Below are 12,260 nucleotides of genomic sequence, written 5' to 3'. Positions count from 1 at the left end.
AATCCTGAATTTAGTATATCTCCAAACCCAGCTACACCTCAATTAAAATAGTATATGTTTATTTTTAAAGCTGTCATTATGTGTCTAGTTTTATGGACAGATCAGACCCCCTCCAAATATATTAAGAAGATAGTCTGAACCTTAACTTTGTATCAGTGATAATGGGAACTGCAGATGCTGGAGAATCCAAGATAATAAAGTGTGAAGCTGAATGAACACAGCAGGCCAAGCAGCATCTCAGGAGCACAAAAGCTGACGTTTCAGGCCTAGACCCTTCCGAAACATCAGCTTTTGTGCTCCTGAGATGCTACTTGGCCTGCTGTGTTCATCCATCTTCACACTTTATTATCCTGAACCTTAACTTTTCTTATTTTAAAGATAAGTGCAAGATGCTGTGTTCCATATGCAATTTGATTGGTCAAACTACCAGGTTTGAAGCAAAATACACTTTATTCAAACACTCCAGTTAAAATACAACAAAATGAAAGAAAATAATTAACTTAGCTGTAAGTCTGTTGGAAAACCTAACAGAGTAATGGATTAGTCAGCTACTAAACAAGAACTGTTCCAATATAGAAACTACCCATAAACACACCCTTGGCGAAAAGTAAGTTCAGAAAACGGATTATCTCACAAGTGACTCTTGCAGCCCAGGAGGAAAACTGTCAAGAGAACTCTGAAAGAGTGTAGCAGAGAGAGATTTACTGCAGCAACATGCCCAGAAACCACTGCCCATACTGAAAAATTAAGAAACTAAAAATTCTGGTTCTGTTGGAGCTTGATCTACCTCTTCAAGCTGCTTCTATTGTTCCAACTTAAAAGAAGGCCTCACAAGGTATTTACTTTAGAAGTCTCCAACTGGCATCTCTGTACCTCTATCTTAAAGTTTTTGTTTTTTTTTAAGAAAAGGACAAATTAGACCTCTTAAAGCCTTAATGTCATTACACTAATGAAATAAAACAACAAATTCTCATCAATTTAGTGAGATCTATGCAATTACACTCCAGGGAAAGTTTAATAGCACACTCAATGAAGAAATGTTGAAGAATTGCTACTGCTAGTCTGTGGAGCTCCACATTGTTGGTGCATTTGCAAACTCCAGAAGTTACTATCAGTTTCAGAGGAGTAATGAGAGTGAATCTTAACAGTTATACTTAGGTTCTAAGCTATGGAATTCTCTCCCTTCACATCTCCACATCTTTCCTCCATGAGGACACTGATTGAGCCTATCTTAGTCTCAAAATGTTGACTGACCTAACCTAAAATTTCCACAATTGGCTAGATGGCATTCTTTATATTTTATTGCTTCTGGCAAGTACAATGGGATGGTTTATGGAATCAAAATGCTATGGAGATTTTTTGTTAATTTCAAATGCGATATCTGAGCCATAAATTTCTGCTTCTGTCATTTATATTGTCTGACCTATTTGGTCAAGGCAATCTGCTTCCACTTGTTAAAAATCTGATTCCAGAACAAAGGGGTCAAGGAGATCATCAAGTGTAAGGGATTTGGAAAATAAGGCAGGAGAAACTTCTTTACAGAGAAATAGACTTCACTTCCAGTGTTAGTAGTTGAGGCAGACACTATCAATAAACACAGAACTGGTTAAGATGAACGAAGAAAAACTAATTGTGACTCCTTTCAGACGTGGGACAAGATTACTAATTGGTCAGGATGTCTTTACAAAATCTGTGTCACCCCATCACATTTATTTTTAAATTTACTTAGTACATATCTCTTTTTGTCTAAATTTAAAACGAGACATGTACAAATGAAGCAATATTCAAAATTTGAATCCACATTGACAGTTCATTTTGAGACAGTTTAAATCTTGCCAAAATATGGAATATCTTTGGTTAAACTGTGTTTAATGTTTTGCCTGCCCATTAATGCTTAGTCATTACAGAATAAAAAGTTGGAACTATGTCTAAATTCCCTTTGTCTAGTCAGCTTCTTCCTGCTTTTAGAAACTTCCTCAAAACCTGCCCTTCTTGACCTGTGTGTTTCTAATCTTAGGCTTGTGATTTCCTTATTTATTTAAATTTCTATAAGAATGAGAGAAATAAAAGCATGGTGAGTACTAAAGTGTTGTAAGACAGTATCTATTTTGTAAGTCGATGGTTTGCAGCATAGTAGTCAATTACATGTTAATCGTCACATGGTGTAACATAGGAACTCCACTCGGACATGACAATCTTTGCTGCGTTTGTTGCAAAGCCATACAACAGATTGTTCAAGTGCACAAATTGCTCGGCTTTATTTTCTCTGACTTATTTTCTTGGACAACTAAGTTATTTTTTGTTTCTGATCTCTTCTTCCAAAGCCCTTCTGAATAATCAGATTCTAGATTCGACGATCATTGGTGACTGTCTCCTAGCTGCCATGTCAAGATTACCTCCCTCATATTTCGCTTGAAGGTGTGCTTATAGTGAAAGTATGGATACTCTGAAGGTCATGACCATTGACCTGTTCACAGTACAGAAGGTCTATTGACAAATGGTTATTATTGATCTAATGAATGTGTACAGATATTTTGTCTTACTAGAGTGTATGCCAATGGAAATTATATGTTCCAGGAAAGTTGAATTAAAACCTTGTCTCGTCAAAAGATGCCGAAGATACACAGAAGCCAACTAAAGATGGAAACTGCTCAGCTTTATCTCCTGCCTTCCTCCTGCCCACACATCATTTTTGTAGGAAGAGTGTTTTGAAGATGCAAGCTTGGTAGATTCATAGTTTAGTGTTCTCAGCCAGATTGCTGTTGCTCCAAACTCTACTTTCCTGGCTTGGACATACCAGTTATAGTTTTTGTAATACATTTTTGATTTTATCATCAAGTGGTAAATGGCTGGTAGGGCCTAAACTTGTGAAACTAACAAAAACCTCCAGTGCCTCTTTGTCAGTGTTAATAGATAACTATATGATAACAATTTTGGATGATATTTTTCTTCCTAGTCGAAACAAACTCTTTGCAGGCATGAGACAGTCCGGCCATTTGTTGCTGAAGATGTTCCTCAGTGTGGAGTGCTAATGCAGTGTTGTCAACCTGGAGCAACTCTCCGACAAGTTTACGATGCATTTCGTCTTGGATCTCAGGCAAGCAAGGCTGAACAGCTTTCTGCCAGTACCAATATATAAGTAGACAATATTTTTGGCTGACTCAAAGGCATATGGTAACAGCAATATACTAAATGTAGTTGCACAGTTCTGGTTATCCCCACTGTGGATTCTATGCCCTGGCATATCTGACTTTATTATTATTGTTGTCATGGATATTTGGAAGAGGTTTTGTTTCTGCAACATTACCAGCAAACATTTTTTATTTTGCAGCCACGTTCAAACATATACACCTCAACAGAAATTGAAAGTCTGCCAATTTTTTCCTATCACCAATCCAGGAAACTCAACTCAATTGTCATTACCTTTGTTTTCCACAGGACGATGTTTTCAAAAAATATACGAGAGCTGCATGATGAGAACACCCTCACTGTCCCAGTTTCCCATGTTTAAAGATTTTTTGAAGCCTGATGAGAATGTGTGAATACCAGGCTTTATTTACTGGTTAAATTGATTGAAGAGTGCACTCACTTTTGTCCACACTGTGCTTGTTGCACATATGGTTGATTGGAGATTCAATCTATTCAAATCTAATTCTATTATCATTGAGTTGTGCAGAAAGTGCCTCAGTTGTGTTAGTTGTTCAAATTACATTGATGATAAATATGGAATGATATTTGAATTGTCAAGTAATGACCAAATCTGTTATCATGACAGATGCTAAAGAACGCTTAAATGAAATGCGCTTTGTGATGGAAACGCAGTAAATGATTTTGTCTGAAACAACTTTGTCTGAAAGCAGCTGAAAAGAAAAGCAATAGTGAAGAGGATGAAATATAAATGATAAAGAATATAAGCATTTTAATTCAATCCTTTTTTTCATTTAGCTAGTGAGTGTGAAATGAGAAAGACACAAGAGAAAAAAAGCAGCTCACTCATACCCGAGCACCGCTGTTTAATTTTGATGTATTGTTCAATTGTAATGGGAAAATAATAAAGCTGAGTGCAGCAGTGCCCTAAATGTTAATGTGCCCTTTCATGTTTGAAAGGGAATAAAATCAGTCCACTTTATTTGTATAATCAGACAGTGCACTTTCATGCGGTGGCATTTTTACCCTTTATCTCTGGTTGGTTTCTGAAGATATGGTGGCTCTTAACAGCATGATACAATTGATGTTAATAGCAGGTGTTTCAACACAATTGAAGACCCTTGGGACAAGTGCAAACAAAACTGAGGAGTCTCTGTTGGTGACATATTAAGTGTTTGTATTTAAAGGCTTCAAATCTCGGCTGCCAGAATTATTTTCAAATTATGAACATGCATCACCTTAAGCATTTTTTTCCCAAAATTAGCATATCTCTCTGATTTATACCTTTGCCTTTTCTTCTCTTGGTGTTTCTATTGCTTCTGTCTGCTTAAGATAAACTTTGTGGCACTAATCAAGGTAGAGTGATGAATAAAACTTTTGAACACTGCTGCTAACAGCTGTCAAAAAGAAGCCTATATCCTGTAACACTCAAAAATTAAAATAGCTGTATGATTTTTTTTGCAAATGGTTCCATTGGTCTATTGAATGATATGTTTTCTTAATAGCATTCCAGAGAGATTTTTTTTCAGAATCCAATGACATTAAAGGAATATAAAGCTTCTGAAAATATTTCAACATGCACTCTGTTACTTAAAACAAAATCTCATTACCAACACTTGTCCTTTAAATAAAACTGATGAGAAAAAGTTTTGAGTGCCATTTCCTACATATAAAGGCCTGCATTTAACGCGGCACTCTCATGCTCAATTCATGAAACCCGGATCTTCAAACAAAAGAAAAAACTGGCATTGAATGAAAATATGTGTCCTGTCTGTCAGTGTCTGTGTTGCTTGAAAGAGGAAGAAAGGGCTTGGATTTATTTGATGCTTTTCACAACCTCACAATGTTCCACTACAGTTCACAGCCAATTAAGTATTTTTTAAAATTGTTGATTATGTATCATGTAGAAAACAGGGAAGCATGAGTTACTCTCAGCAATCTACCATAAACCACAATTTGCTGAGAAGCAGGTAATCTGGTGTGTTTCGTTGTCACTAAGCATGATTTCGGAAAAAAAGACACAGTTTGAATAAAAAAAAAATTCTTGAGAAATTTGATAATCTAAAGTATCAGTGCAATGGCTAGGAAGCTGGAACAGAAGCGATTTAAAGGGGAATAAAGGAATATTTCATATATGACCTATTTCAAGACACGTTGAAAAGGTTAAATATCTTGCAAAGGCCTTGTGCTTGGAAACATTATTTGTCCTGATGGAATCACAATTCCTTCAAAGCATGGAATGTCTTAGATAAGAATTAAAACAGATATTTATTGAGCCTAGCTTAAAATCATTAACACTTGCAAAGGGGCAGAATGGACTATTATGTAGGACAAGAAAAACAGACAACCAATACAAGGACAGCTAAACTCCCAGTTGGATAGACCACTTGAATGACTTATGACCCTGAAATAATTGGTAGGAGGAAAGTTGAAACATATGTGTCCCAGCTCAGATTGAGATTGTTGGCAGATTATGTTTTGCTGTATTGTTTGTACTTTAAATATTGAATGGTAAGTTTAAACCAAGGCACAGGGGTATAAATGTCAGCCTGGCAACCTGAAGATGTACATCGAATTCCACTTCTTCAAAAAGCGTAGTCTCTTGAGAGTGCAAATGGGGTCTCTTCCTAATGACAGGATCTTCAAGTGTACAGTGTAATGTGTGTACCGCATTGAAATTTCAGCCCAGACTTAAGTGGTCAGGTTTTTGGAGTGGGACTTGAACTTGCAGACATTGAGCTAAAGCTGCACAGTGACAGTGACAATAATCTTCATTTCATTATTTCCTTCGGCATAAAAGCAGGTTGTGACCAACTTAGGAAATGTAGTATCATTAAAAAGTAACTAACCTACATAATGCCTACCTTTTTCACTTCATTAGGACAAGGTAGATTTAGACTGTGCATATCTTGCTGTCACTGAGGACACAAATTAACAGGATGGCCACTGACCTCCAGAAACTGGTCAATTTAATCCTTTCTGACCAGAATTAGGGACTGATCTAGAAACATGTGCCAGGTAAAGTGGCTGCTTATCTCCCATCATAAGCCATTCTAAATTGCATGGCTATCAATGAGTTACTTTGAGAAATGAGTTTTTTTTTTGTTATGCATGCAAACGTAATTGTTTCAAGCAATGTTCATTACAACAATGGAGATGGAAGAAATATGAGCATTTAAAAAGCATCTTGATATAATGGCTAGATAATAAAATGTGAGGCTGGATGAACACAGCAGGCCAAGCAGCATCTCAGGAGCACACTTTGATATAATGGCTGATGGTTTTTTAGGCTTTCCTGGAGCTTTTAGAAGGATGGGTGGAGAAAGCTAATTGAGTGGGAAACAAAACTTCTGTTCCTGATGTCAGGTTAAATACTTGCTATTAGGTTTACAGACTTTCAAGTGGGCTGGATTTCCTAGCCGGAACCTGTTTGAATTCATTTGAATGTCATAACTACTCATTATCATCCCAGCCTGCTGGAATTATATTCACAGAGGCAAACAGAAAGCATGCTTGTTTGTTCACAAATGCAACTCTATATACAGATGAGATGACAACCAGGTAGATGCGCTGCTTTTATCATGCTCTAGAAAGTACAAGTTTCTTTCTAAACTTAGTCCATTTAGGAAAGTGAGCTTTTTTTTTGCGTGGACAATCCAGTTTTATGTTGAAATCTCCCCATGTAATCTAGCTCATAAGAAGTCCTATTCCTTTACAGTCTGGTTTATTGTTCCTCAAATCAGTCTTTGGTGCAAGTGAAACCTGATGAGACCATTAGTCTCCCCAAGTGAAGCAGCCATATTGCCTAATGCTACCATACCTGACCACTGCAGGCAAGCAGGGTTCACCTCAAAGGGGGGTTCTTCTCATATAGCTACCTTTGTGACCATGTGTTTGTCCCATGCACAGATCAGAATCTCCGAATTGTGATAAGTCAGTAACCTGAGGTGCATGAGGTGATGTATGATACAGCTCTACTTAGGTTTTAAGCACAAACTTTAGCAGATGTGTGAGCACTAGCTGGGCTACATTGGAGCTGCAAAACATTGTAGACATAGATGACATGAGACAGGTGATAAAGTTGCCTGGCACACAATCTTGTCTCCTGGGCAGTGGCAACCTTGCAGCATTAACTTACACTCATTAGATAACAAAGCATTAAGTAAGCAGTAGCACTTATAATGCAGCATTGGAGCCAATTTTTCTTGAACTGCTCATGGGTGCTGATCTCTGCTGCCATCTCTTTCCAGGCTGCTGTTGTCAGGCTGGATTGCCTTTGTTGCCATCCATTGGCAAAAGAGCTTCCCTTCTCTCTGGTCCTGACCACCTCTGGGGTTGATGGGTTGGATGTTAAGTGACACCACCGTGGTAGGATGGCCTTATCCTTGTGCCATAACAATTCTGATTGTTGCAGAAATTGAAGTGATGTTTTAAATGAACGATGAAAGATTATTGGCGAAGTGCAGGAATGCAGAGTGAAGTTAAAATCAGATTAGCCATGATCTTACTGAATGCCAGAGCAGACTCAAAATGTCAAGGGGACTACTCTAGCTCCTTGTTCATAGGTTCGTAAATATGACGACTTGAAATTAGGATCTGAAAGAGCCCAGTGTGGGACAAAATTCCCTGCATGGTCACAATAAAATGTAATGTTTTACATGCTGATGAATATGTAATGAACTGAGAAGAATAACCATGTTGTGTAATGGCCTTGCCCATGAGTAGAGGTCCCTCTTGGTTTTCTGTCCAATACCACATTTCATCAAAAAGTAAATATAATTCTTTTCCATGTAAATTCCTACCACTAATTACTGTTGGACTGTGGTGACTATTGTTATTGAAAAAGCCAATTTAGTCTTTGAAAGCCATTTAGTCTTATGTATCATCTCAGGGGAGAGAAATCACTTCACTTTGAACTCATCATTGTGTGAGAAAATTGTAAACTTTGTTAAAAGGAGATAGGAAGTTAAAAGTTTTGATTTTACTTTCCTCAGGATTAGAAGGCAACAAGTGGATTTGAACAATCAAAGGCCAATTTATACAGCGGGAGAAAAGAATGCCAATTTTTTTGGGCCACTGTGATGTAAATACAGCAAGAATAGCTAACGATAAATCTTATTTCTCTGACCAACCAGGAAGACCTTGACAGCAAGACACCATAGAAAAGCAAAGTGTTTGCCCAATGGAATAGGAAATTTTGGCCAAAGTAGCTCCAACAGCACATTTCCAAATGCTTGCTTGAGTTGACACTACTTGAGTTGACACCAAACTGAGACAAAACTGCCCAGCCCTGTTCCCTGGTCTCACAAGTAATAACTTGTCTGAGAGGATCAGTGATCGCAGTAACTAAAAGAACAATACGGTACATCTACCACTAAAGAAAATTAAAATGCAACTTTAGGGCCAGGTTTACAGGTCTTTTATGTTAGCATCATAAAACTTAAAAACTAAATCCCATTTTTCATTGCAGAATGTGTTGCAGCACAACCTTTGACCACCCAATCCTAGTGGCACTAAAGCTATGAGGTTTGCTCAGGGGAATATTCCTGGGCAGGGCTAAATGCTTATGTTCCAACAGCAGCTGACAGTTTTGACCTGAATGTGCGGAAATTTCCTGAGACCTTAAAACAGTTAGGCTGAAAAGTCTTATCAGACTGTTGATGCAGGAAATATTGGTACAATATTTTTGATTTTACTATCAGGAACATGATTTTTCACTGGGTATGAAATAGGTATTCATAGAATTTGGACCTGTACTGTATTACAATGATGAACAGACTTGTGCATATATATTTTATGGGAAATGCTGGTTTATTCAATGTAATATAGCCCTAATCCAATCACACGTTTTACTGGAAGTCTGCAAAATGAGTTTGTATCACATATTTCCAAGCATGTTTCTATTAGACAGCTGAGATCTTGTCATTTCAGAGTTCCTCAGTCTCAGTAGTTAAGCTTCTGACTCAGAATTTCTAGCCTTTTACAGTGGACATTAAGGCCTTTGCAAACTAGCACAATTCTTCACACTAGATGGATAGATGACAGCAGAATGGCCTGAACCTCTCTAACCACCTAAATTTCCTTTCCATGTGTCAATTTATGAATTTCAACTAAGAATTTATGTCAAAGGTTAAATTCAATCTGATGGCCTTTTATTCCAATTGGGTAAAAAGCCACAGAAATATTGGATACCCTTTTGCACCAAATAGCCTGACAGTGCCTTTGCCTTTTTTTGACACAATGCGTACACTTTAGACGATCAATGCTCCTGTGTGATAAAGTTTTATCACATAAGACTTGTTATGAAAATGGAGGAAGAATGGATATTAGTTTGCAGTTTTATGACTTGGTGATTTTTAAAAGGTGGGAAATCATTTCAAACAGTAAATAATAAACAACATTTCCAAGATATCATGATTTTAGTTCAATGGGTGGCAAGCCAACTGGGGAGTTCATTAATCGGAAGTTTTCTGATTTATATGAAATAAATTACTGAAAGGGGCCAAGGAGGCAGGAGTTCAGAAATAGGTATATTCAGAGAGAAGAGATCCAAAATAGCAGAATTTCTGTTAGTAGCAATCTCCAAGTAGTTAGGGATGTGGAAAAGTTCTGAGTTTCTTCCTCGTCAGTATGTGAGGAAAAAATACCAGAAGCAGAGGTTGTGGAGGAAGGAAGCCTAGAAAGCTGTTAAAACATAATTTAAGGAATTCATGCTACATATAAGTAAGGGCCCTGGGGAGAGACATTATCTGAAGAAAATTGTACCGAATTAATGCATAGCAGAGATCAACCAAAGGGATTCTTTCTACTGTTTTACCAGCTCGGTGATTGCTTTGTGGATTCCTTCATTATGAATACACCATTACTTTTTAACATATTTTCAGTCTGCATTGTTAGCTTTGTGAGCAATTATTATTTTGGCTGTACCTACAAAAATAAAGGAAGGGACAATACTTACCCTTACATGTACAGATGTTCGAACCCAATATGAAGGATTGCTAACCTCGCCATAGCACCATACCATACCATCAGGAAGCTTTGTCATGATTGAATGATGAAGCATCAGATATTGTTTTGGTCAATGCAGCTGTGCAAAAAGATATCTGTTCCTTCTAAAAAATTTCCTTATTTTCCTGCTTAATAGAGTGCTGTGACTCTCGTAGATCATCATCATCCAACAGATAGTCTTGAATTGTCCTCCAGTTGTCTATGTGACGCATTCCAGGATAAAGTGTCATTGTTTGTCTGCTCTGTACTGCTACATACCAAGGTGTGAGCTGCATGAGAACCTGCGCTATAGATATGCTATGGCTCTTGTTGGTCCCAAGAAAAGTGGTATTGCATTACAGCTAAGATAATAAAGTGTGAGGCTGGATGAACACAGCAGGCCAAGCAGCATCTCAGGAGCACAAAAGCTGACGCTTCGGACCTAGACCCTTCATCAGAGAGGGGGATAGGGCGAAGTTTCTGGAATAAATAGGGAGAGAGGGGGGGGCGGACCGAAGATGGAGAGAAAAGAAGATAGGTGGAGAGTAGAGTATAGGTGGGGAGGTATGGAGGGGATAGGTCAGTCCAGGGAAGACGGACAGGTCAAGGAGGTGGGATGAGGTTAGTAGGTAGGAAATGGAGGTGCGGCTTGGGGTGGGAGGAAGGGATGGGTAAGAGGAAGAACAGGTTAGGGAGGCAGAGACAGGCAGTGCTGGTTTTGGGATGCAGTGGGGGGAGGGGACGAACTGGGCTGGTTTTGGGATGCGATGGGGGAAGAGGAGATTTTGAAGCTGGTGAAGTCCACATTGACACCATTGGGCTGCAGGGTTCCCAAGCGGAATATGAGTTGCTGTTCCTGCAACCTTTGGGTGGCATCATTGTGGCACTGTAGGAGGCCCATGATGGACATGTCATCTAAAGAACGGGAGGGAGAGTTGAAATGGTTTGCGACTGGGAGGTGCAGTTGTTTATTGCGAACCGAGCGGAGGTGTTTTGCAAAGCGGTCCCCAAGCCTCGGCTTGGTTTCCCCAATGTAGAGGAAGCCACACCGGGTACAATGGATACAATATACCACATTGGCAGATGTGCAGGTGAACCTCTGCTTAATATGGAAAGCTCTGCTGTGTCTTATGACATGGCATTCTGACCAATGTTTCTAACCAGAGTAAGGATCCATTATCCTCAAACAGTATTAAAGACGGGCAAAACAGAGCTTGAAAGCAAACTTGGGGAAAGTGATGGTGCAGTGGCATTGTACTGGACCAGTAATCCAGAAGGTCAGGCTCATGTGCGAGGGACATGGGTTCAAATCCTACCATTGCAGATCAATTAACACATGCCTGGAAGTAAACTTGAAGGTTAATCTAACGGTTAACATTGTTAGTTCTCATAAAAATAAAACCTGCTTCAAAGTTTATGACTCTATCTGACAATGTGGAAAATGGCCTAGGTATAACTTATGCACAAAAAGCAGGACAAATCAAACCCAGCCAATTATTAAAAATGTTTACTTTTAATCTTCAAAAAAAGTGATGGAAGGTCTCAACAACTCTGCTATCATGCAGCACCTGCTCAGCAATAACCGGCTCAGTGATGCCCATTATGGATTCCACCAGGCCCACCTAGCTTCTGACCTCATTACAGCCTTGGTTCAAATCTGGACAAAAGAGCTGAATTCCAGAGGTGAGGAGAGAGTTACAGCCCTTGACATCAAGGCCTCAGAATGTGCCATCAAGGAGCCCTAACAAAACTGGAATCAATGAGTATCAGGGCAAACTCTGAGCCAGTTGGACTCAGCCTAGCACATAGGAAGATAGACATGGTTATTGGAAATCAGTCATGTCAGTTCCAGGGTATCTCTGCAGGAATTCCTCTACGTAGTGTCTTGGGTCCAACTGTCTTCAGCTGGTTCAACTATGACCTTCCCTCCACTATAAAGATCAGAAGTGGAGATGTCTGTCGATGACTGCACAATGTTCATTATCATTCATGAATCCTCAGATGCTGAAGCAGTTCATGTTCAAATGCAAAACGATCTGGACTTGCCTTAGGCTGTCAGGAGTTAAGTAACGTTCTCACCACACAAATGCCAGGTAAATATCATCTGTAATTAGAAATAACCTAAC

Source organism: Stegostoma tigrinum, chromosome 5, assembly GCF_030684315.1.
Source record: "Stegostoma tigrinum isolate sSteTig4 chromosome 5, sSteTig4.hap1, whole genome shotgun sequence".
Classification (NCBI taxonomy): Eukaryota; Metazoa; Chordata; class Chondrichthyes; order Orectolobiformes; family Stegostomatidae; genus Stegostoma; species Stegostoma tigrinum.
Note: the sequence above shows the minus strand (reverse complement) of the source record.